The following is a 26,134-nucleotide window of genomic DNA, read 5'->3' as shown; positions in this document are numbered from 1 at the left end:
TTACCGAGGGTGGAAAAGTTCGAAACGGTTTCAGTTATTTGACGTGGTTTTGTGGTACGGTGGGAACAGAAGCATGGTGGTTGTTAGTGTGACATTTTTGGGTGTCCGGAAGCTTAAAAAATCGTGGTTTTTCCATTTTTCTCGTACACCGAGATGTACCGAAAGTCTGTAATGTCACTTGAAAAAATATTTTTGATCCAAAACTCGCACGATCAAATGTCTTATATCAATCAAATTATCCGTCGCAAGTCAAAATTTGTGTTCTTCGCGTTGCTACTCGTCCATATTATACAATCCCCCTCTTGCGCTATGGTTGTGTTCGATACGGTCACCCTCGTGTCCGCTGTCCAGGTCCTAAACGTTGTTTGAATTGTTCCGCTGAACATGAGTTGTCGTAAGGTGCAGAGTGTGTAGCTGCTGCACACTGTATGAACTGTGGTGGACCGCATCGTCCGAACAACCGGCAATGCCCGGTCTATAAGAAAGAGATATATGTAATCCGTATGAAGGTGGATAAGAAATTGTCGTACCCCGAAGCCCGCAAACGTGTCGAAGCAGGATTGGAAAATTACGCCGCAGCCGCCACCCAGAAGACTGCAGACCGTAAGAAACTGGATGAATTGGAGAAGAAGATGCAGGAGAAGGATTCTCAAATCGCTCAACTCCTGGACGCGATGAAGAAGAAATACGAGAAGATTGTAAATATGTTGGTCCACGTTTAGATGATGCAAACCCGACAAGTTCAGCAGTCCCAGCAAGCCAAGTTCAGATTCAACCATCCTCGACTCAAAGGAGCCAGTCTGCCGACCGGAAATCCGGAGACTCTCAGGTAGCCGGAACATCGATGTAGCTTAGAACCAGATCGCCAGTAACGGAATCACGAGCCAACAACAAGAGCAAGAATAAGAAAATACTCACCAGGAGCAACAATACATCGCCCGGATGGCAAAGCCCACTGCTGAAGAAACCCGCCGAAGCAGAAGACACGTCCGATCAGGAAGCCATAGAGATCGATGAAGAGTTCGAGATCGATGAAACGCCCTATAGCCAGCATCACCGATAGAAACGATCCCTCAAAGCAGCCCCCGACCAACAACGCCAACCTGACAAGTGAACCGGACAACGAGAACAATCGACTTGAAGGGAGGGAAAGTGTAGTACCCCCTTCACTCTCACAGGAGAGAGCGCAGCAGGCTGGAGGATCCGTATCTGCCTTCCGTCCCCTATGGCGGTGGTGTCGATATACATCCCTCCGAATTCCCAGCAACAATGCCAAGCCGAACTGAATGACCTTTTCGAGCGACTGCCAGCGCCACTGCTGCTACTTGGCTACTTCAATGCGCACCATATCCCGCCTGGGGATCCACGATGTCAAATGCACTCGGTCGCTACATCGCCGAGAAAACGCTAACTAAGCAGCTGATGATCTTGAACGACGGATCGCACACACGAATGGACCCAGCAACTGGTTCATCTTCAGCTATCGATATCTCGATCTATTCGGAGGTGCTAGCTTCCAGATTTATCTGGCGAACTCTTCCGGGCGCCCACAGCAGCGACCACTTTCCGATCACCGTCTCTTCACCTGAATGCTCACAGGTGACAACGAAGCGGACAAGATGACTCTACGACCAAGCGGATTGGACATCGTTCGAACGGCTGGACTTCCCGCAGCTTGGCGTTGATAGGTTCGTCGATCGGGTATTCTCCTCCCGAAAGTGGCTACGTAGTGTTTATCCTTAATTTAAAAATATGGAAAATAGATTTAAACTCAGCAGTTAGTTTTTGGATCTGGTGGGTCCATGTATCTGGGAAATACAATTCACCGTCACTGAACTCGGGATCTATGTACCGTTTCATCACAGTAACTGAATCATACAACTTTAAACAGAATTCTGTTTCTACAAATAAATAATGGTTTCACAGTTCTGTAGTAGATAAGACGAGACATGACAAAATGAAAATAGAAATCATAGTAGGCTATTGACAAATAATCGGTAATAAAATCAGTCTTGTAAGAGAGTTTGTAGAATACGGAAGTAAATTGAAACTCTACTTTATTCGTTCCCGAAAATCCCCGAAAATCAAACCAATTACGATGGAAGGCAATTAACCCAGTTAATTGTTTCAGCTGTCAAGACGACAACTTATCGAGAGAAGCTGATGTGTGCCATAGTCGAATCGTTTCAATGAATGAATATGTAAATTTACTCGTTCACGTAAATTTGATTGTTTATGAATTGCAAATGCATGCGCATGTTTATTTTTACTGAACTATAGTAAACGCACATGATAATGCGTATTTCAATGGAAATATATGTATTATCAATGCTCAGATTTTGTGCATGACTATCAATTTAAAGTAAAACAAATGTATGCATTGAATAAGCCATTTACTCCAGTTTCTGCATTCATTTATCATCGGACGTCACTGCTGTTGGTTGCGGTGACATCTATCGAAATCTATGCGTAATCTGTTTTCCGTTAGTTTTTCACAGAGGTCAGTGCAGTCAAAAAACCTAAAAATCCCTTACACAGACTACAAAACATAATACCTGGTACTGAAAAACAAGTCTGGAACCTTTATATATGCATTTAAAATAACGTCCGAAATTCCTCCTCTTTTGCATACTCAAAACAAAAAATACTTTCTAAGCCTCGCCCCTAACTGGATTTTAGACCGTTTCATGAATGGGGCGGAGTTAACGGAATATTTTTGTGCCGAGTAAGCATACAATTTGTGAAATATTTTTAGGTAATTTTTTGGGTCACCTTAAGCCACTTTTCAGTCACTTTTTTAAACTATTTGGTCAGTAGAGTCACAGTTCGAAAAAGTAGTGTAAATTTCTGTTCAATATTATGCACATACAGGGGTTGTGAGAAATACAGGGTACTAGCAAAATTTTGTCCAACTTTGGACTGTTATAACTTCGCTGAATATTGTTCGATTTTTAATCTTCAAGAAGCATTCCACTGGACAACTACTAATTTTAGGGTAAGGCAATGGAAGTAAGCATGGTTACTGGATACCGGAGATATTCCGGGTTTCTTGAGGGCATGTCTAAATGGCTAAATTTGTGATGAGTTTTTCTCAGGGTGTCCGTTACCAATCTGTGTTTTTTGTTCATACGCCAAAAAAAAAGAACTTTTTCCAAAGCAAATGACGTACCAAGAGCTAAAATCGGCTCAGAATCAACCAAGATATGGCTATTTCCCTGGAATCGGTCCTGAAGGAGGGTTCTGAGTGCGGTCAGTTCTTTCATTCACTTAAAACATGCCATGTGACACCTCTTTCTTCATGGTTATTTACCAATAGGCTTTTTATAGAATTTTAATGGAGCCATTGACCACATGAAGAAAGAGGTGTCACATGGCATGTTTTGAGTGAATGAAAGAACTGACCGCACTCAGAACCCTCCCTCAGGACCGATTCCAGGTAAATGGCCATATTTTGGTTGATTCTAAGCCAATTTTAGCTCTTGGTGCGTCATTTGCTTTGAAAATGGTTCTTTTTTAGGCGTATGAACAAAAATCACAGATTTGTAATGGACACTCTGAGAAAAACTCATCACAAATTTAGCAATCTAGACATGCCCTCAGGAAACCCAGAATATCTCCGGTATCCGGTAGACATGGTCACTTCCATTGCCTCACCATAAAATTTGATTGGTTTTTCAGTCGAATGCTTCTTGAAGATTAAAAATCGAACAATATTAAACGAAGTTACAACAGTCCAAATTTGGACCACTACATGAAAAGTCTCAATATTGCAGTATTGGTAAGATGACATCAAGGGGTAGGTCACTCAGCACAGTGTGCCAAAAACACAGTAGGGCACACCATGGCTCACTCATTGGCACTGTTTGGCACCCATGGTAAATATTTTTTTGTGATCTCTAAAGTAACTGACATCACTGCATTATTTCTGCGCATGTGCAGTGAGGATGTATCATATTTCATAGTTAACACAAACCAATTTCGGTATCCGCAACAAATAATTTCGTTGGAGCCTCTAACTCGCCCTTACTGCTATGATCCGCACCCGGAAGATGCCGCCATCACGACGACGACCGGTTGGATTTAATATGAATCTTTGAAAGTCAACGCAAGAGTGCGTCAACTGCCACGAAATTGGGAAATTTATGCACTTCTGTATAGACTTCCAGATGTTTCACTGATTTTGAAGCAAGAACATTCACTAACATTGCCTGTTGTAGAGCTCCAGATACGCTATCCGGCACACCAACAGAACACTTATCGGTCGAATCACCAGGAAGCATTTAACGCTCAACCTGGACTAGTTCATGATTGATTAACATAGAATCACTGCTACTCTGCCACTAGACATTTTTACCTCAGTCCCCGAACAAAAATGATTAAAAATGAATCCAAAAATATATTAATTAAATAGCAGTAGGGTTAACTACCCTATTTCCGGCCTATTAAGCACAACCCGCACTGCTGCACTTAGTCTTTCTTAATCAAGTGCAGTTTATCACAAAACGGAATATTATTATTACTGATGGCTTCCAAATTTATTTACCTTTCCGTACGTACCGTAACATTTGATAAAGAGAAACCAATAGTTGAGATATTGTCAAAAGTCTAACACTGATTCTTGACGCCAAACTCGGCCTAACGCGTTGAAACGCCATTGAAACGCCACTGAATTCACTTCGGCCTATCGGATGATGATAAAAATTGATTCGGTCGGAGCGCTTCTTTTGTCTTTGGGAATAATAGGTGAAAACTTTCATACCACGCGTTATCATTGACTTCGTTCCGTAGCTTATTAACTAAAGTATCGTCTTCTTCTTCATCTTCGCATTTCAAGCTTATTGCATATCGCATGTAAGCTGATTGCGTGCTCTCAACTTAGTGTTCTAGATGCACTTTCACAGTTATTAATTGAGAGCTTTCGATGCCTGTACCATTTTTGCATTGGTATAATTGTGTGGCAAGTCCAATCATACTTCTATTATGCCCAGGGTAGGCTGGAGCAGATATTTGCATCTACGTAGCACTTCTACGGATTGATTTTGTACAGTTAGCTGGGGACGATTTTGGGAAAATTGAACTGTGACGATTTGATTTCCTGCGTCATCCATTCCGCCTCCAGTAGCTCCTGGATGATGATCCGAGTTTTGGGATTCTTGTCAACGGATTTCCTCAACTTCCACGAATGGGTTCTCGAAGAACAACAACAAGTACAGTGTCACACAGAGAGCCCCCATTTCCAGCTCAGGGCAGGGGTAGCGGTTGCCTGCAACACTTCCGGACTGCAGTACTCGGTCGTTCCGTAGACGGTAGAAAGTAGTTGCCCTTCCTGTACGAACGTAGCTGATCCGAAATCAATCAGCTTGATATGGAAATGGTGATCGATGATAGCGTCCACATCTTTGATGTCCCGGTGCAGAATGTTCAATGAGTGCATTCCCAATTTTTGTCACCAGCGTGTAATATTTGCTGTACTCTCCGTGGATCAAATCTTCATTGCACTGCGACATACGGGAGACGGAACTAGGGCGATCCGAGTGCTGCGCAGCAGCAGTTTTCTTGATGACCTGACCATGTTGATCTGGCGTTGACGTGATCATTGTCTTCGACAGCACGTACGGTTTGATTTACCAACAAAAAATGCATTTGAATTGTCAAAATACCGGGTATGTGACATGTAAATGTTACATTTCATCAAATTCCAAGAACCATTAGTTTCAAGACCACACTCGTGGGACCTTGTTTCAAATATTTTCCCAAGCTAACGAACTGCGGTTCGATGATCTAAGACACATGTCAACGAATCCACTTTCTGTCCCATAAGGATCATGTTCACATTTAACTGTTGCCAAGGATTTGTTACCAAGCAGCTCCATTACACACACTGTTCTCTCAGTTAACCACACTCTCAATTTAAATATCCATCGCTGATTGGTGATCGTTTACATAAAGCAAGAGAGAAGGTCTCCACTTCAGATGTCTCCCGTAGGTAAAAATTGTATTTCGAATTTAGCCAAATAAAACAGAATCGTTCTAACCGTCAACCGAGAACGGTCTATCAATATACAAGTATCACATCCCTTGTCTCGGCAGAAACCCAATAAGTTAAAACGTAACACCAAGCATACAATTATTCACAACAAAAATCAGTCCGTTGAAATGGCACTCTCGGCACAGCGCGGCACAGCACGGCACAGCGCGGCACAGCGCGGCACAGCACGGCACACATGAGGCACACTGAGAAAAAATTTGGTGCACATACAAATTAAATTGTTGTCCCTAGTAAAGAGCCTGAATTTATAAAGAGATGACACCTTATCCATTTGACAGGTCTTCTGCTCGATTGGAATGTCTTTTCCTATGACTTTGACCGATAATCGATTGTTCCAATTTTGACATGTCGTCTCTTTATAAATTCAGGCTCTTTAATCCCATGCATGAAACCCGTATGGCCTACTTCTCGTTTAACAACACTGAAATCGTGACTAAACCGGATGTCACTTGAAATAGCAACATCCATCGTCTGTCAAACGGGATGTACAGCGAAGAACAGCCAGGCCTTTGCCTGAATGGTATGGTAAGTTGTCAAACGTGGGCATTTGTGTCATCCTTCTCGGAAACGGTGTGAAACGTGCTGGTAATGAAATGCCATGCCAGCGCCGTCGGTGGGGCCGTGACACCTCGCTGTCACCGTTGTTAAACGGAAATAAATTGCCCGAGGGAATCCTAGCTAAAAAGTACGAGACACGGCAAAGACGCTTTTATTGCCAATGATCGGTGGGAGTGGCGGAGTACAGTTAATTGAAATGGATGATGGCGTGGCAAATTGCCTTGATCAATGGGAAATTTATGCTAGCACTTGACAAAGCGGAACAAGATTGATTTCAGGTAGAGCTCTTACATTTATTGCTGTTATTACGGAGTCATCGTCCAAATCATCTCATAAAAAGTCGGTTCCTATTAGCAACTGCAGCAATTCTCAGCTTCCATCAACTCTTAATCGATGCAATCCCATCCAAATAATAGCCATGTGGTTTTGCTCCATCGGTTTGTATTGTTCCTATACATGAGACAATCAACCCTCGTTCCAGCAAGCCAACAACAAGGGCATCGTTCTCTTTGGGTGCTACTATTTCCCACAACGCTAGAATCTGTTTCCCAACATCAGGCAGCAGCAAAACCACATTCTGAAACACGCATACAGACACAAACTTGAAGGGTAAGGCGGGTTCATCGTGGTGGAACTATTGATTCATTACCCCCTCGGTCGTCGTCAGTCCCAATCCCAATGCTCCCGCACGTAGAAATACCTCCGATCGACCATTGACCGAGCATCGAATGGTTCTTGCTAGAGTGTGACATACATATCGGTAGATTACGTTTGAGGTTGTTCTGGGGAAATGGAAAAAGTTGGTCTTGTGCTAACACACTCACCCGGGTCAATTGTTGACCGATAAATCTTGCCGGCGCTTATCGCTTTGGGATCCATTATCTGAACCGGGCCATCCCAGGCTTGAGGGTCAGCAGCTATCGATGCATGAATGCAAAGAGATAAATGCTGCGGTTAAGAAGCGTCAATTGTGGTTTTGCGACTGAAGCACCTGTCGGTGCAGAAAGGAGTTGATCCGTTATTGACAGGTGGCAGATGTGTTTATCCGAGAGTGAAGCCTAGCGTTGTGATAGAAGATTATCTGGTTTGATTGGGGATACAATGCACAACTTAATCACATATGAGGTGAAATGGGATTTGTTATGCGGATTTGTGATCTCAATTACTTCAATCAAGAATTCACTCATGGACCGGGGATCAACTGTTTTACTTCCCAGGGATTTTAGAGAACCTGAAAACTCAGGCCTTTTGGAGTGAGATGCAGTCAGGCTTATTTATTTATTTATTTATTTAATAAGTCATCTGGCAAAGTTGTGTTAATGAATAAACTATTCTATTCGTATTAAATAAGGTTCAGTGTGGACATACCAAAATCAATCGCGGACTAGACGCATACAAACATACGAACCATTGCACAAATAGGCTGGTTGTAGCCATAGAGAGTACGATGAAAGCTCGGTTGCATCAGGGATTGCTGACGTAACATCCTACCTGAAGCACGGAAATCAAGCAGTGACAGAAGATGAGAGCAATCGACGTCACCGTTGAGTAATTTAGCTATAAACGTAGCCTGTTGTAGCTTACGTCTTACGCTTACGATCAAGCATTTCGAGGTCAAGCAGACGGCATCTATCGGGATATGCTGGAAGGTTCAAAGGATCACGCCACGGTAGGTTTATGAGCGCAAGTCGTATGAACCTTTTTTGCATAAGCTCGATTTTTAGATTCCATGATACGTCGTTTGGTGTATGGGCTGCATTTTGGAAGCATTTTCTAGGATCGGCCTTACGAGTGAACAATACAATGCTTTTAGACAGTATGGATCCGTGAAATCCTTGGCAATCTTAAGAGATGAAGCCAAGTTGACGATTAGCCTTGTTAATAATCGATGCATAATGGGAATGAAAGAAAAGCTTCGAGTCCAATACGACACTAAGATCCGTCACTTGATCCACTCTGCTAAGAACAGTCTCATCGATGTGGTATTCATAAATTAACGGGTATTTGGACCGATAGAAGGTCATCACATGACATTTCGCGACGCTGATGACAAGCGAACACGTTGAGCAACATTTGCAGGTGAAAACTGTCCTCGATGCGGTGGTACGCATAGATTTTCAGATCATCAGCATATACGAGCTTGCACTTCTGGCCAAGAGTAGATGTAGCGTCATTGAAGAATAACACAAACAATAACGGTCCCAAATTACTTCCTTGCGAGACACCGGACGTGCTAGAAAATGGCGATGAAACATAAGATCCGTGTTAATGTTAAAGATGCAGAGGCCTCCCTCAGCTCAGCCGGTAAAGGCGCAGCTACAAAGCATGCTGGAGGTGGCTGGGTTCGATTCCCGGTCCGGTCTAGGAATTTTTCGGGTTGGAAAATTTCTCGACTTCCCTGGGCATAGAAGTATGATTGGACTTGCCACATAATTATACCAATGCAAAAATGGTACAGGTATCGAAAGCTCTCAATTAATAACTGTGGAAATGCATCTAGAACACTAAGTTGAGAGCACGCAATAAGCTAATATGCGATATGCAATAAGCTTGAAATGCGAAGAAGAAGAAGAAGAAGAAGAATTGTTTAACATACAGCGCTCTGCCAGTCAAGTACGATGACAACCACGACACCAATCGATTTGAGGTTCCCAATCGCAATAGCTTGCAGAGCAACACTTTATGATCAATTTTGTCAAAAGCCGCCGTAGTAGTTAGATCCAGCAAGTTAGTAGCAACAGACCTGCCGGGAATAAATCCATGTTGATCTGACGAAATGTGGTTTTTTTGTAGCGCGTAGAATTTGATCACTGACGATAATCTCGAGAAGCTTCGATGCGGAAGAAAGGCTGGTTATCCCACGGTAGTTTTTAACATCTCGTCGGTCACCACTTTTGTGCACAGGAAACATGTACGATAGTTTCCATCTCATGGGAAATTCACCTAGCTCAAACGAACGGTTGAAAATGAAGGCTAGCGGCTCAGCTACTACGCATGCGCAGCGACGGAAAACAGCAGGAAGTATACCATACGGGCCTGGAGCAAATGAATTCTACAACTTTTTTGAAGCACCGATGATCATTGCAGATGAAATTTCGAACGTGTCTAAATCAACTACATCCAGCGCGACATTTGACGCAGCCAGTTCAGCCTCGACGTCGGACGATGACACTGGTTCGAAGATGGATGCGAAATGCATCGCGAAGAAATTGCATGCTTCCTCTTCACTATTGGACTCTTTGCCATCATAGATCACATTAGGCGGAACTGATGAGCTTTTCCTCTTTCTGTTTACGAAACCCCAAAACGATTTCGGATCCTGGCGTAAACCAAACTGCACCCTCAAAACGTGTGATTTGTAAAGTGAAGCATTCAACTTTCTGTAGCCGTCGCTTGCTCGTTTGAAGTTAGCAATACGCAAATACGGATTTATGCGCCCGGAAATAACGTTGCCACCGATTGCGTTCTTTCTTAGATTTCCGAAGAAGGGGCGTACTCCAAGGAGGAGAGACAGGTTTTCTCTTCGTAGGAACGTTTAAGTTCAACCATTGGCGGATGATGGCACACAAATTTGAGGCCATGTCATGGACATCCACACTGTCGTAGATGCAATTCCAGTCGAGGCCTGACAGGTAAGCGAAAAGCACATCAAAGTCGATTTTGCGTTAATTGAGTGCTCTTTCGAATTCATTTACCACCGGAAGTGGCCTAGGACATTCAGCTGCAGCATTAACGCGAATATTAAGTGGGGGGTGGTGCAGATCTACTGGCAGCAATGGATCAAATCGAGAGTGCGACCTAAATTATTCAGCTGCACGTTAATTTTATTCAGGTTCAAGAAGTCCATACCGTCGAATAACGCTGTACTCGCCGAAGTCAAAAGCGTCAAAGAAGCTTTTCATCCTCAGACCAGGCAGTACCGAGATGGAAAATGAGGCAGTACGAGGTTGATTGTAATCGCCGCACACGAGTACAATGTGATCCAAAGAAGCGTTGTCGCAGAGTTCACGAACGGTGCCGATGTGTTCTTCAATCAGATCGACACTACGGCTCTTGTCCGGTGGAATGTAGATATTGCACATCAGGAATCGACGACCACGAATGTCGGCAGAAACACACACTTACTCCAGTCTTCTGCCATTGTTCGTATCAATGCGCGAGCTGCCATGTCGTTCGGCAACGGCTATGAGCGCACCACCAAAGCAGCGCTTGTCGCTATTCAAAGGGGAACGATCACAACGGAAAACGTAGAATGAATTTCCAAAAACCTGCAGAGAATTGATGCTGTCGTCTAATCCTGTCTCCGTTAGCATAATGACATCGTAGGTACTGTCGAGAGATGCCAAGATGTCGTCCAGTTTAGTCCTCAAACCTCTCACGTTTTGATAATAAATCCAGGCATCGATGGTACTGGAACTCCTAGGCAACGAGAATTCTTCAGAGCGAAAATTGCTGTTACTGCAAAGATACTTGCCATGATTGGCAGCTTGGAAGACCCCATCACCAGCACTAGACTCATGGCCGGGACGACTTGGGTGGCAGGAACGAGAAAGCTGCGAGATATTTTTCATGACGGTTACGGGCTCGACTGAGATAGGCGGGTCAGGGGCTTCCGCACTGCTGTGTGTAGGGCGTCCCGGGTCAGATGACGATGAGCTTGGTTGTGTTGAAGAGTGGCGTGAAGATGAAGCGTTGAAAAGTAATGAAGGGCTATGCGTTGGTATATTGCAACAAATAGTGTCCTCGAACGGACTTACGCTGGAATCGGAAGGACGATCAGGAAGTGAGAGTTTATGGAAAAGAACGTACTTGCCTGGGAAAGCAGGCTGGAGGACCTCATCTACAGTCTCGACAGCAGGACCGCGACGACTATGATGAACGCTGACAGCAATAGACCGGACTGAGAAGAGGCCTCCAAGGTGCTTTTTAGCATGCGTCGCGGGGTCCGTCCATCCGACAGGAAGCATCAGTTTTTTTTTAGGAAATTGACAAACTCCCGTAAACGGATACCAACGGGCCAAGTCGAGGGTTCCAACGCCAATTCCTTCAGATTAGGGTCCAATCCGATTTTGTAAGAAACAAACGTCAAGTTGGTGGTATCTTTGCCCTTCGGAACAAGGCGTACCACATCAACAGCATCCGAAGTACACAAGCAGCGCGTAACAATTTTCTGCGCGTCATTGTCACTGATTAGTGGGATTACGCCTGTCATGTACAACCAAAACTTATCCGGCACCACAGCTTGCACAATAGAAGGCACAGAAAGATGAATCTCGCTAAGGTTAATCGCATTCGTTCCGTTCACGGCAGGCACAGATGCTTCCGATCGGTCTTCACGGCGGCGCTTTACACTCAATCTTGGTCAAAGTGACGGAGAGGGAGCGGGATTTGTTCGATGCGACTGATTTGCAAAATAATAAATTTTCTGGCTAAGTTTTTCAACCACAACGGACAGATCCTGGCACTTAGGATTGTCGGCAACCTGCGAATGGATCGGCCGTTCAGCTCAATTCGACAGGGAGGACAAACAAACATTGCCTTTCCAGCTGTGAATACTTCTTTCCTCGTGCGAGGGTTCAAACCACAGCTGGTTAAAGTGAAACGCAGTCTCACAAAAAACCACACATGATTGGTTGGAGATCATTGATCACTTGTTTGCACTCGCCGCATTGTTTTTTTTTTTTGCCATTTCACTATCAGTTGACTTCCCGCTTGAAGTAGACAATAGGTGGTGAATGATGACGGTAACAAAAACAAACAACCAAGGATCAACACTTTCTGATGCTACAGCAGCGAACACAAAACGACGAAAAAAGCGCGACAAAACTGGAAATAGCCCGAAACTTTATGGTGATAACACAAAGACGCACTATACGTAAACAAACAAATATAGTCGAGTATTTAAAAACGCGTAGTTATGGAAATTAAAAAGGAAATCGGGAGCATAAAAAAGAAACGATTATCCAACGCAAACCGTGTTGCCAAATCACTACACCATGTGCGCTGCTGTGAATAACTTTTTTCTAACATACCAGATTTGATTGAATTCTACTTAGTTTTATCTCACCTTAAGAAAGACAGTGATACAATATTAATTACTATATAATAAAACAGCTAAAAAGGTTATCTTCCATTTAATTCCACTTAATTAATTTTGGTATCCATGACATATACGTATTTCGACTACAATGTGCAGTTTTCATCAGTGTCATTCCCACTAAAGAACTTATCAAAATCACAGTACTCATCCCCTAGGTAAAAAGTCAAGATCATAGGCTGCACATTGTAGTCGAAATACGTATCTGTCATGGATACCAAAATTAATTAAGTGAGATTAAATGGGAGATAACCTTTTTAGCTGTTTTATTAAGCATTCCGCTAACAACCCATTTTCATTACTTCATTACTATATAATGTGAAAGAGTCTGGGATTGAACCATACAATCTTTTGCTAACTTTGCAAAAACGGTCACTACTAGTCCACCAAGCCCCTCGTATCACAACACATAACTTACAATTGAGTCGTCGTCATACCCAAGTAACCACCAACTAAGCACCCTTTTTGCAATATAAGATTAATATAGAGCTTCCAAACAATATATAATCTCTTCACCGTCTTTCTCTTCGATCTTCTACACTATCATTAACAAGCTTCTAGTGAGATTTTCCATTCAGGCCAACATGTTATGCTTTTAAGTAGTATCTTGACAAATTCACTCGACAGAAAGTATTGTTCCCACCACGTCATCAATATACAAGGAAATCATCAACATAATTGACTAGTTTTACCCTGCCTTTTTTTTACTATTCCTTATTTGCATATTGTTGTGGCCCGTATTTCCTCCTATATCAATTTAACATTTTAAAATGTGTTCCATCCTTTCTCATCAGGTCCACAACCAATGGCAGTTTTCCATCTTCATTCGTTTCGAGGGTTCAGGATTTGGCTTGATTGCTTTCGGGTGAAATAAATGGCCACACTCTGTTCGTATATAAATTAAGCTTATTAGATGTACACGGGTATATTTTAATCCATCGATCCCGTGGGTCCTCTCAGCATCACCCGTTTCGGAAACCGTTCGCTTCCGCTTCCTCCAGAGACTTCCGCTAATGGAAACGCTCTTCTCCACGAAGTTTCAAAAGTACACAATGTGAAACGCAGCTCTTCGATCGGGGGAACAAGATTCTTCTTTATTTATATTTATTGCCACCTCTCTGCGCGCCGTTTGCCCAGAGCATGGTGGGATGATGCCGTTTCCCCCATTGCCTACGACTGGTGGATTCGATGGAACACGCTATCAAATTGATTTTTATTTTATTTGTTCGGCTCGAATTCTGTTTTTTTTTTTCAAGTGAACGCTTGGTTGGAATCGGGAAAATGTTAGTCTCCGGAGAATCTATTCAACTGAAATTTGATCGGTTATCGCTAGCGTTACATTACAATTCAATAGAAAATACATTATGAAGTGAGAAAATGACTTCGAACAGTTGTCATCTGGCAAACAGCCCGACTACATTTTGTTAAATGATACTTCTTCATTATTGCTTCGAATGACTGAATACACAACGCACTCACACCAATTAATTAAAAATACTTCATATATTATGTCACCTTCCAATTCCTAGTTGTTCAACCATAATCCGCAAAAAAAAGTTAATTTAATTTTATAACAACAGCTTTAATTCGTCCGACAGGCAATTGTTCTTCATTTCCGGCAATTTGTCTAATCCCTCGAGGGAACTATGCCGACAATCGTCTGCGTGTGTAGTGTGAGTGTTTATGTGTGCCTACAAGTGGACATCCTTCCCGAAAACCCTCCAGATCCTAGATACTCGGAAATCCACTCACACCGGCACCTTCAGATCCTGTTGTTCGCCAAATAAAACGCCGTCTTTCCACCTTTTTATGATGGTTGTAAAATTAGTTCCATCGAGTTTCTATCCGGGCCCAGGACCGGTTTCGTTTTTAGTGCCCAAAATGTGCTGCTGGTCGACTGTGCCGCCGGCCTGAGCGACAGGATATCCTGTCCAATAAAATTCTAGGCTGCTCCGTAGGGGTTTTCAGTCCGATGCTAGGACAAAACAGAACCGAGCCAGGATCGTGTTTTATTGTTTTTTTTTTTTTTTCGTTTGTCATATTTACATTACGATTATGGCGACGACAACGGTTCAACGGCGCCGGTGGTGTAGTGGTAAGCGTGATTACCTCTCACCCCAGCAGGCCTGGGTTCAATCCCAGTCGGCGCCGCCGGGATGTTCTGAGGCATAACATCTCTGATCACGCCTTCCTTCGGATGGGAAGTAAAGCCGTTGGTCCCCGGTTCATGAGTTGATGGGTCGATAGGTAGGGTCCAGGTGTGGTAGCTGCCTTCCTGGCACGTCGGTAGCATTGGTGCTCAGCACGGAAAACCAAGGTTGCAAAGACTCATTTCAGCTAAAATAATGTTTTTCGGAATAATAAAACCAAAAGATGGTATGATGGCATGTTTTACTTGTAACTTACAAGAAGAGGTTACAAAGTATGCGTTGGAAACATAACACCTGTAAATTTTGCTTTCTATGAGTCACAATCAGCGATTTGCTGATCGCTGAGTGAGTGAGTGAGTGAGTGAGCGAGTTTGTGAAAAATCGCTGACTGTGACTCTCATGAAGTGAAATAAACAGGTTTAATATGTCAAACACATTCTTTGCAAACTCTTCTTGAATCCTACCAATTCAAAATTTGATCATGGCATCTAATTATTTCATAATTTAGAAAAACATTGTTTTAGCTGAAATGAGTCTTTGCAACCTTGCGGAAAACAAGATCGACGGAAAAAACAAACCAAAGGGAAAAAAAAAAAAAAAACGACAACGGTTTTTACTGCTGTTAACGTGGGTGGGGTGCCTATAACCTATGAAGGGAGCTTTCAGTCGTCAATCACCCTTTTCTCTTCTTTCGATTGTTTGATTCCAGCTTTGCCCTAAAAAAGTCCATCCAGATAGGCTCCTTACACGAAACTGCCATCATCGGTAAATCCAATCGTTTTTCATCGTTTTAGCTCGCTGTTTCGTTGGGTGAATTGCTTCAACCCTCCCGGATCGCATGCTGGAGTTATAACTGATTACGTGTTTTGTACATGAATCTAGACACGTACTATTGTTTTTGCGACACTGTTTACGGTCGATTTACGACGCCTGACTCTAGGAAGGGGGGACCTTGACTGAATGCATTATTAGACCCAAACCAGGAAATGAAAGAATTTCATTTAATTTTGTAGGTAAGGAACACAGCTTCTGCAATCAAAGTTGCCACGACAATTCAAGGAATGATAACATTTGCGTAATTGATAAAATTCACAATATTAACAAAATTTATCAAATTTTAAAATTCACAGAATTTACGTTGAAATTAAAATGTTTGAATCTCATCCCAGAATCGGTGGTGAGTAGTCGTGGGTATTCGACGACCACTTAGCACCAAACAGAAAAAAAAAAATTAAGGGCAAGGTTGTTGATTATCGCAACATTAGAGCCATTTCCCCTATACGTTTAGTATGATGATTTTTTGAAAAGTATGTCAATTGAAAGGCTTTGAGCGATTAGATAACCCTATAAGGTCTACACATATACGTACGACCAAGAGTGCTTACAATTGAGGTAGGTTACGGGATGTAATGTATCAATGTGATGTATCCAGCAAATAAGTCATGCATTCAGCAATAATACACTATAGTTATAAAAAACTAATACCACATTTGCTACAAAATTTTAATCCGTAAATCAATTGCCTATTTTTGGGACAAAATTTGAACATTTATTGCTCTTTTTCAAAGAAAAAATTTAGTGAAATTATCTTATTTTTAGATTTCTAGGCGCCATGATCTTGCCGTATTATTGCACTAACGAAAATCTACACTTCGGTGGTCATCAAAAAATTTGATAAAGGCAAGAATTGAATAGACTTACCTTTTTGTAACATCCTAGCCTAATAACTCAATATCACTCCTTATACCTATGGACCGAACTTTAGGGATATAATTTTGAGACGTGTCCCCTATTATGGCTTATGAACTTTATTTGATAACTTTGTTTTGGTATTGGTAAAACCATTCGCGTTGACGAGGAATCTGCAGCTGTTCACTCCTATAGGAAAACCCCACAACAGAGTTGCGACCTATCACAATCACCATCATCAAACAGCTGATGGTAGTAACGCTTTGTACATTCCTATCAATGTGCTTGTCAAAGCTCTCTCCATGACCATCCATGCAGTTGACGAAAGAAGTAAAAAGCAACTGGTGAAAGTCGTCTTCTGTAGTGATCCATCACCGATCTGGTCATTCCCGACAATCACGACACTCATCTGTGCTCGTTTTGAAGCAGTTGCTGCTTTGCTTGCTTATGTGAGTGTTTTGGTGAGTGAGCCCAACAGCTTCCGTTTAATGTTGCCTGCTTTGTTTGTAACTCACACACTCGCGCCTGCCGAGACGAACTTGGAATGCGTAGGCATTGTTTTCATTTTCTTCTGTCGTTTCGCTTTTTCTCGTCATCTTACTGCTTTCGTTGCGCTTTTCATCATCAGCAGCGAGTGTAACGTTTTGCTTGTGAGCAGCGACCATTACTGGTGGTTGTTGTTTGCCATGGCTCTACCTCCCACTGCGTGACAAAACGATCTGTCAGCGATAGTCGGTTGATGCGAAGACGAGTGTCACGTGAGTGTCATGATATTTTGCATCACTGCCCCACAAACAAATTTAGAATGTCGTGTCGGAAAAATGTTCATCTCTGAGTGAAAGGAGGTGTCGAAACGGTACACACGCTGTCTCTGAACAACCCAAATCTGAGAAGGATCTTCTCATATTCGTCAAAACTAGGACTTTGACTAATAAGATGACGAATGGAAAACATCGGCCTGAATCCGAACGATGTTGTTCATTTTTCATCTTGTCAGTTCCAACTTTGTTTGCTCAATTTAGGTTGGCCCTTTTTTTGACGGATATGAGTAGATCCTACCCAAATTTAAGTTGTTTAGAAATAGCGTGCAGTCAATCCTTCCATCAAAACAAACTTCACGGCAGATGATACAATCTCATATTTGAGAACCGTCCACTCAAACTCGCGAAAGCATAGGTCACTCGTAGAATGAGTATTTTTTTATCAAATTTGAGTAAATGTCGCTCATATTTGATTGACATTTACTCGTACCGTATACGTGATAATGTTTGCAACATCGTACAAATAAGGTTCCCGTTTCACCTGTGGATATTATGCCTTGGTTTTCTTTGCATGCACGTAGAAGGCTGTGTTTAAAAGAAAATGATTTACTTAGTTTGACAGTTGCACCATGCAAAGTGGCAGCGTATTCGTGATTTGTCCCACGCGCAAATGTCTCAAAAAGATCGCCATGGGAGTATCCCGGTGGACCGTCAAAAGGGTTTTAGACCGATCCGGACAGAAAGGACAACTATCGGCGAAGGTGGCCACAGCTCGGGTTCCGAGGGTTATCGCTGCTATCAAAAAGAAGATTCGGGTGAATCCAGTACGTTCAATAAGGAAAATGGAAAAGGAACACGGGATCAGTGACTTTACAGATTGTAAAGGAAGATTTTGGGGCGAAGTCGAGGGCACGGAAAAAAAAACTCACATGATTACCAACCGCATCCGGGAGCTACGAGTCGAACAATGCAAGAAAATCTTGAACTTCCTTAAGCGGAAAAATCCGGTAATCCGGAAATCGGTAATCACCGACGAGAGCATGTTTAGCGCCGATCCCGTGTTAAATTCCAGAACCGACCGGTATATTAGTTCTCTTCCGGTAAAAGACGTGGCCGACGAGCACAAGAACGTGTATCTGACCATGCATCCTGCTAGCGTTATGGTGTTTGGATTGGTGGCTTCCGATGGCAAAAAAAATGGACCCGGTGTTCATTCCAGAAGGCGACAAGATCAACATCGGCATTTTAAGTAAGTATGTTCTTCCGTGGATGAAAGAACAGTACGGTCCGAAGCCAAATGTTGTATTTCAACAAGATGGGGCTCCGTGCCACACCTCGAACCGCACTCAGAAGTGGTTGCAGGAACATCTTCCGTTCTGGGCGAAGGATATGTGGCCGCCATCCAGCCCCGATCCTAATCCGCTGGATTACTCAATATGGCGCGTCATGAAGGCCAAGGCCTGTTCCAAACGCCACCCGAGTACAGCAAGCCTCAGACAAACATTGACCCGTACCTGGAGAGAAATGGACCCAGACTACATTATTAGAACCTACCGTAATTGCAGCAAGTGGAAACTCGATCGATGATTAACATAGTTTAAGACTCTGAGAAACATCCCCAATTTGAATAAATAAAAAAACTCGAAACGATTTGAGAATTATTTTAATTTTGACATTGCTCAATGGTGCAAACAATATCACGCATAAGGTATGTGAGTAAAAATTTACACATTCTATGAGTTAACCAAGTTTTCGCTAATTTGAGTGAACGCGATTCAAATATGAGTCAGATTCATTTACCGTGTCAGCCCTTCCAAAAAATATAAAACAGAAAAATGGTGCACATGGTGGGCCAAGCTGGGGCAGTTGCCCTCCTTTTATAAATAAGATTTTTATTTCCACACTTACAAAATTATGATATTAAGTAACTTGATTTCTTGATAACTTGATTTGATGTTAAAATAACTTAAAATAAATTGCACCACATAGGTGCATGAAGCGACAATCTGAAATGATTTTTTTTTTGGTCAAGTGGTGCATACAAAAAAATCCTTGTGTAATTTTTTTTTCAAGGGTGTTCATGGAGGGTTAAAAGAAAAGGGTAAATTTAAGGTTGAAAAAAATTCACCTTCGTGGTTAATCTTTTTACTGAATATTTCTGGTGTAAAACTATCATCTAGGTCGTGCATGGAGGGACTAATCAAAATGAATAACTTTTTTCTGGAAAAATTGAATCACGCTAAAATTTTGGAGGTGCACACTCAACTGAAAATTTCTGGTAGAAAGTTCGCAACACTGTGGTCAATGTAGAAACAAGGTTTATTAATTTTTCTGGTGCATAATTTGCATCTTTCTGATAAATGCAAGCCTAATTGAAAATTTCTGGTGGAAAATTTGCACCATTCTGGTGCATGAAGAGGCAAAGCCTGAAATTGCACCACAAAGGTGCATGGTGAAATAAACTTCACTGACAATTTTTGGTGCACCGTTTTGGTAAATGGAGGAGCATGCTTTTTTGAAAATTTCTGGTGCAAAATTTGCATCGCTCTGATCAACGAAATGAACGGAAAATTTTTGGTGGAAAATCTGCACCGTTCTGGTGAATAGATGGGCAAGCTTTTTGGAAAATTTTTGGTCTTAAATTTGCATCCCTCTGCTGAGTAGAGAAACAAACTTTATTAATAATTTATGGTGTAAAATTTGCTCTATTCTGAGGGAAGCTGCGTTACTGAAAATTTATAATAAAAAATCTGAAAATAGAGGCAAGATTTATTTGGTGGAAAACCTGCAGCATTCTGATGATAGGATTAGCAAGCTTTATTGAAAATGTCTGATGGAAAATGGAAAAAGGAAATCGGCAACAATCAGAAGATTGGAGAAGAAATTTTTATTGACCATTAACGGTGGAAAATCTGCATAGTTCTGGTGAATGGAGGGGCATGCTTTATTGAACATTTCTGGGAGAAAAACTGCAATGTTTTGGTGAGTGGACGGACAACTTAAACTTAACTTCCGAGAAGAACCTCAAGGGTATTGAATTCTGAGGACAGTTCCAAAAGAAAAGATTTCTGGGGATGATTCCATGAAAACTCTGCGAATAATTTCTAGTGAATCCTGCACATAGTTCCAAGATAATATCGAAAAGAATACCTAGAGTATCAAAGGAATGTTGAGGAAAATTTCAAGCTCATTCTGGGAAAAATTTCCGGAGAATACAGAGGAAATTCTTCTAAAACTTTTGAAGAACTTCAGCTCCAAGGTGTTCTGAGGAAAAAAAAGTTCAAAAATATTCCGAAAAGAACCGCAAGGATATTGAATTCTTAGGACAGTTCCAAAATATTTCTGGGGAGAATTCAAAGAAAATTCTGGGGATAATTTAAAGTGCATCCTGTAGATAGTTATCTATGATAATTGATAATGATAATTTCGAAAAGAATACCGGCTTTAATTTTATTCTAAAAGCATCGTGAACGTAAACACATTGTTGGCGTCACTTTCACTTCTCGTGGAAGAACTGATATGGATGAAAGAGACAGTGTTTTTTTTTCGGTTGATCCAGATAACATAAAATCTGGATCAACCGAAAAAAAAACACTGTCTCTTTCATCCACATCAGTTCTTCCACGAGAAGTGAAAGTGACGTCTACAATGTGTTAACGTATGAATGATAAGGAGTCGCAGGGCTGGTAGCGATCAATGCTATCAAAAATAGTGATTTTAGTGACCATGTTGAAGACATAAGTGACCAAATAGTGGCTTATAGTTGTAAAAAAAAGTGACCAAAAAGTAACCTAAGGGAAGAAAATTAGTCGTTTTGATGGCAGACCAAATAAATGTTTGATGTTTTAGCCTTATTCATCTACATTCTCATAAACACTTTTATATGTACGATAGGAACCTTCGAAGAGAAAGATTCAATAGAAAGTTTATGACTAAACCTCCAAGCTTCTACTACCTGAAGAAAAAAACAGGAAACTTAATAATTTTCTTACTAAGAATGCATTTTAAAATAAAAACATTGTTCACAGTTATTTTCATTCACACATTTAACTTTATAGATCCAGAATCTTCAGTAACAAATACATAAATTTATAAATTCTGTAATGAAAAGTTATAATACTTCAAGAAATTTTCAAGAATCTGGAGTCAAATTATTTGCACTTAAAACTGGCTCATATAATTTTATTATAATTTCTAAGGACCTCATTCCAAGGGAGTTCTGGGAAAAAATCTATGAGAAAAACATCAACTGCAATTTGCTTTAATGGTACTTATGAGGAATCTTAGACTTCATGTGAAGCCTAAGCTTAAGATAGTAAACTCCATGCGAATTTTCATAAAAAATCTCCGTTGAATATGGAATGGACTGAGGTCTTCATTCTTCTGAATTTAATTAAACTGCCTTGAACTTCTTTTGTGGTTTGAGAAACTAACCTGATGATAGCAATACTTCTCATCATTTCTTTTAACTTCTCTAAACTTTTTCGGATTTCCGAAAGTTTCCACAATTTTCCTAACGATCATGTATCTTCTCTAAAGTGTACACAACTCACCGAATTTCTCGAAACTTTTTTAAAATTTATGTAATTTCCCTGCTCTGGAATATCTCTGCTTTGAGAATATCCGTTTTTTTTTTTTGTTTAGAGCTTTATTAGCGAGATCAATATCTTTCTCAAAGCTCTCGAAACTACTCTAAAGAGTTTGCAGTTCTGAAGTGAAACTAATTGAACTGAACTCCCCTGAAATTACCTTTTTTTTTTTTTTGAGCTTTACTAAAGTTATTTGAGATGCTCTCGAAATGTCCATAAAAGTTCCTGAAGTTCTCGGATCTTTCCTTAAGTTCCATAGACTTTTATGAAGTTCTCGAAATGATTCTGAAGATCTCTGTACTTCTGTGAAATTTTCGAAGTTATTTTGAAATTTCAGGAACGCCGCTCCGCAGCGAAATAATTAATATAGTTCTATGATTTTCCCCGAAGTTCTCAAGATGTGTCTGAGGTTTAAATTATCGAAACTATTTCATAATTTCTTCAATAGTCTAGAGTTTCCTGATATTTTTAAAACTGCCCAAAATATTTCTCAATTTCCTTTAATTTTTTAGACTGCCGTGTCATTTTTTTTAAAGAACCCACCATTTTACTGGATTTGATTTAATTGCCGTTAAGTTCTACAATGTTCCCTAAGTTTTATAAAGTTTTTAAACGCTCACGGAACTGTATCTTAAACAGGGAATCAAGAAAATGCTATCTTCCGATGCTAACCGACGATAAAAATACTAGTTAACGGAATCATGATCAGTGTACAGTAAGATCATGGATTATCATTTGTGTTGCACATCATGATCAGCAACAAAAACGATAATCTACTGATATGATAACAATCACTTTGTAATGTTTCTCAAAATCTAGGAACTTACTGTCTTCGGAAAAATTGTTCTAGAGGTCAAATACCCTACAATACGGATATTTTTGGAATCAGGATGACACATATATTTTGAAAATCAATGTAGGTCGCCATTTTGAAATCCGTCATCTCGGCCGTTGGTTTCGGAAAAAAAAAACTGTCAAATACCCTACAATATGGGTATTTCTGGAACTGGAATAATGTGTAGATGTTGAAAATCGATGTCAACCGCCATTTTGGAATCCAATTTGGCGATCTTTGGTTTTAAAAAGAACTAACAAATACACTAGTCAACCACATTCAGGCCGACATCAATTTTAGACATCGACACGTCATCCCGGTTTCAAAAATGCACACATTGTAGGGAAAAGTTGTTTCTAAAATCAATAGCCGCCATCTTGGATTCCCAAATAGCGGCAGATATTAATTTTCTACATCTGCATGCTATCCCTGTTCCGGAAATAACCCCATTGCAGGGTAATCTTGCATTTCCAAATGGTGGCGGACATCAATTCTCGACAGTTTTTCTTATGTCGTTTTCGGTTTTTAACCTGGGTGAGAGTCAACCCTGACTCTCAATAAACGAATGAAAATGGATCCGAGTAGGATCTGAGGTCGAGTCAGTATGATGGTGTTAGTGCAATCGTTCAAACTGTCAAAGTCAGAGTAAAGAAATCGACGAAATCCTAACAGCCCATTTTTGTGCAGTGCTTCAGAAGTTCAGTATTTTAAAATTGTAAAATGATAGAAGCGTAAATCGATTTGTCCAACTATCAGCTTGTCCTGAATGAGGAAGGTAATGTGCTGCAGCAAGAAGGGGGGGGGGGGGAATTGCCTGAAAAATAGGATTACCTTGATAGGGTTAATCATAAAGGTTTAATGCTTTTTTATTATTATATTTAATAGAATTAAACTATTTCCAAAAGCTTCAGAAACTTTTGTGCATCTTACACCAAAATATAAAAAGATTAGCTTATTAAGTTATTGAGTTCATACTGTAGTTATATAGGTTAAAATTCTTTTCTTTTTATTTAAAATTAAAATAAAATTAAAAATAATTTTCTTAGTATATTAATTTCAGGTTCTTTAATTGCAATTTCCTAAAATTCTTGAATTATTGTAGCATAAATAGGATTAGAAGTTAATTTACTTTCATTTATTGCCTTAATAAATGAAGGTAAAATCTTTTAATAACCTCAGAAAGTAGATTAAAATATTTCTCAACTCAAGCTTTTGCTTCATCTGTTTTATTATTTGCAATTATTTTAATAATATTATTTTTAATAAAAATTGAATAGTTAATAATAATTTTAATGATTTATTAATTTAATCAACTATTACTAAAAGAGGAGGTGCTCTTTTCCATTTTAAATTCCCAGGAGTAATAGAAGGCTTAAGTTCAATTAATAGTTTAATTTAAATAACTTGACAAAAAATAATTTCCTTTATTGTTGATTTCATAAAATGTAATTTGTAATTTGATCTTAATTTCTTTTATTTTATCAATAATTGCTGGAGCCATAGGAGGATTAAATCAAACTTCATTACGTTAATTAATAGCATTTTCTTTAATTACTCATTCAGGTTGAATACTTATAGCTATTATGAGTAATGAATTATTATGATTTACTTTTTTTTTTACTATGCTCCATTTTATCAATACCTATTTTTTTGATATTCAACAATTTTAAATTATTTCAGTTTAATCAAAATTTTAATGTTTCTATAATAAATCCTTCAATTAAGTTTTCCATCGACTTTAGTGACTGGCTTGAAAAAAGTTACAAAGTCACTAAAAAGTGACTCGCTAGCAGCCCTGCTTTAAAGGAATTCCTGGAAGTATCCCAAGGCAATTCTGAGAAATATTCACACGTAGTTCTTTTATGTATACCAAGAGGCTTGTCAACAAATTTGCAAGAGAATGTTGAAGATAATTATAGAGAGAAACCTAAGCGGATTCTAATAATTATTAAGAATTTGAACAGAATTGCTGAACGAATATTAGCGTTTTCTGTTGTTAGAATGTTATAGAGAAAATTACAGAACCCCAAGATGAGGGGACTAGAAGGGAAGAACTTTGAGGGAAGTTGCTGCTCCGTTTTCATATAATGTCAATGATTTCAATTCGATTGCATTGAGGTGAAAATACATGGAAAAATAGATAATCGGGTTAGGACAAGCTGCCTACATTTTGATAAGTTGTATTCGATTGTAATTTTGAAAATTCCCTGAGTATTCCAGGTTTTCCAGGAAAAATAAAATTCCGTGAGGATTCCTAGTTTTTATGTAGTAGGCACCCTGCTTTAGTACCCCAAGGAATTCCGGAACATTTTTCTACCAGGTGTACTTTAATGAGTCTATATGCGTGAATCTAAACAAGAATTCCTTTTTTGATGACTTCAGAACATTTCAGCCCAATCTTCAAAATTTGTCTATGCTAATTTTTTTTTGCTTGTTACCTTGATAAATCGCTCGGAACACTTTGCAGAATATCTTCGGAATGTTCTCAAGTTCATTTGAATCATTTCCCTTCTAAGAGTTCTTTTTAGAATACCACTAAAACTAAAATAATCTTAAAATTTGCAATGGTATTCCTTTGAAATTTTCTTAATAACAGTCGACAAAATTTTCGAATTTTTTAGAATAGCCAAACAATTCGCAGAAGTTTCCTTTCATAATTCTACTTAAACTTCGCATGCAATTCATTTCAGATATGCTTTGAAATTCTGCACAGTACTATCTTGGGATTCTCCTCTGCAATTGCCCTTGGAAACTTCCAATATTTCCCTCCTCTTCAGAATGCCTTGGATTTATCCTCAGAATTCCTTGAAGCTTTCCTCAGAATCCCTTTCTAATTACCCTCGAGTTCATCTCGGGTTTTTCTTAGATCTCACCTCAGAACTTTCTTGAAATTCTTCTCAGAACTCCTTCAGTGGGTGGTATTATTGGGCAGTATTATGGGCCACTTCCATTTGATTAACACGCAGAAATGACTGTAAAACCTTATTTTTTTCCTTTGTGGGCCATCTGAGGAATCAAGATTACTGAACAAGATCTCGGTGTCGGAGTCATCATCAGACGAACTTGACGATGATGATAATAACATTTCAATAAATTCCATGTTCTGTAACGAAAGCGTACGAATTAAATACAATTAAACAATCTTATCACAACACTTACCTCAATTTTTCTATGCTGATTTTCAATCCGTTTAACATTCGATTACATTCGCGAATGGTGAATAATGTAAACAACATTTGATTTTGACAGCTAGCGTTTGTGTGTATTGGTGAACCCAGGTTGGATCTCAAAAAATCGACAGAGCGAACCTCTTCAAGTTTGAGTCAGACCCAGGGCGGATCTAGATCCAACCCACTCGAATAAAGAAACGTTTTGACAGCTGTTAGGGCGGATCTAGGGCGGAACT

General features: G+C 40.2%; 1 pseudogene; it reads left to right on the top strand.

Moving 5' to 3' along the window:
* The first annotated feature begins 503 nt into the window (after nucleotides 1-503).
* LOC135708921 (NADH-ubiquinone oxidoreductase chain 2-like) lies at nucleotides 504-24,510 on the top strand (annotated as a pseudogene).
* Nucleotides 24,511-26,134: the final 1,624 nt, after the last annotated feature.

This window comes from Ochlerotatus camptorhynchus, unplaced genomic scaffold (assembly GCF_037179485.1).
Source record: "Ochlerotatus camptorhynchus isolate MF236.1 unplaced genomic scaffold, CSIRO-AGI_Acam_v1.1 ptg000033l, whole genome shotgun sequence".
In the NCBI taxonomy this organism is placed as follows: domain Eukaryota; kingdom Metazoa; phylum Arthropoda; class Insecta; order Diptera; family Culicidae; genus Ochlerotatus; species Ochlerotatus camptorhynchus.
This window is presented reverse-complemented; position numbering and strand designations above follow the sequence as displayed.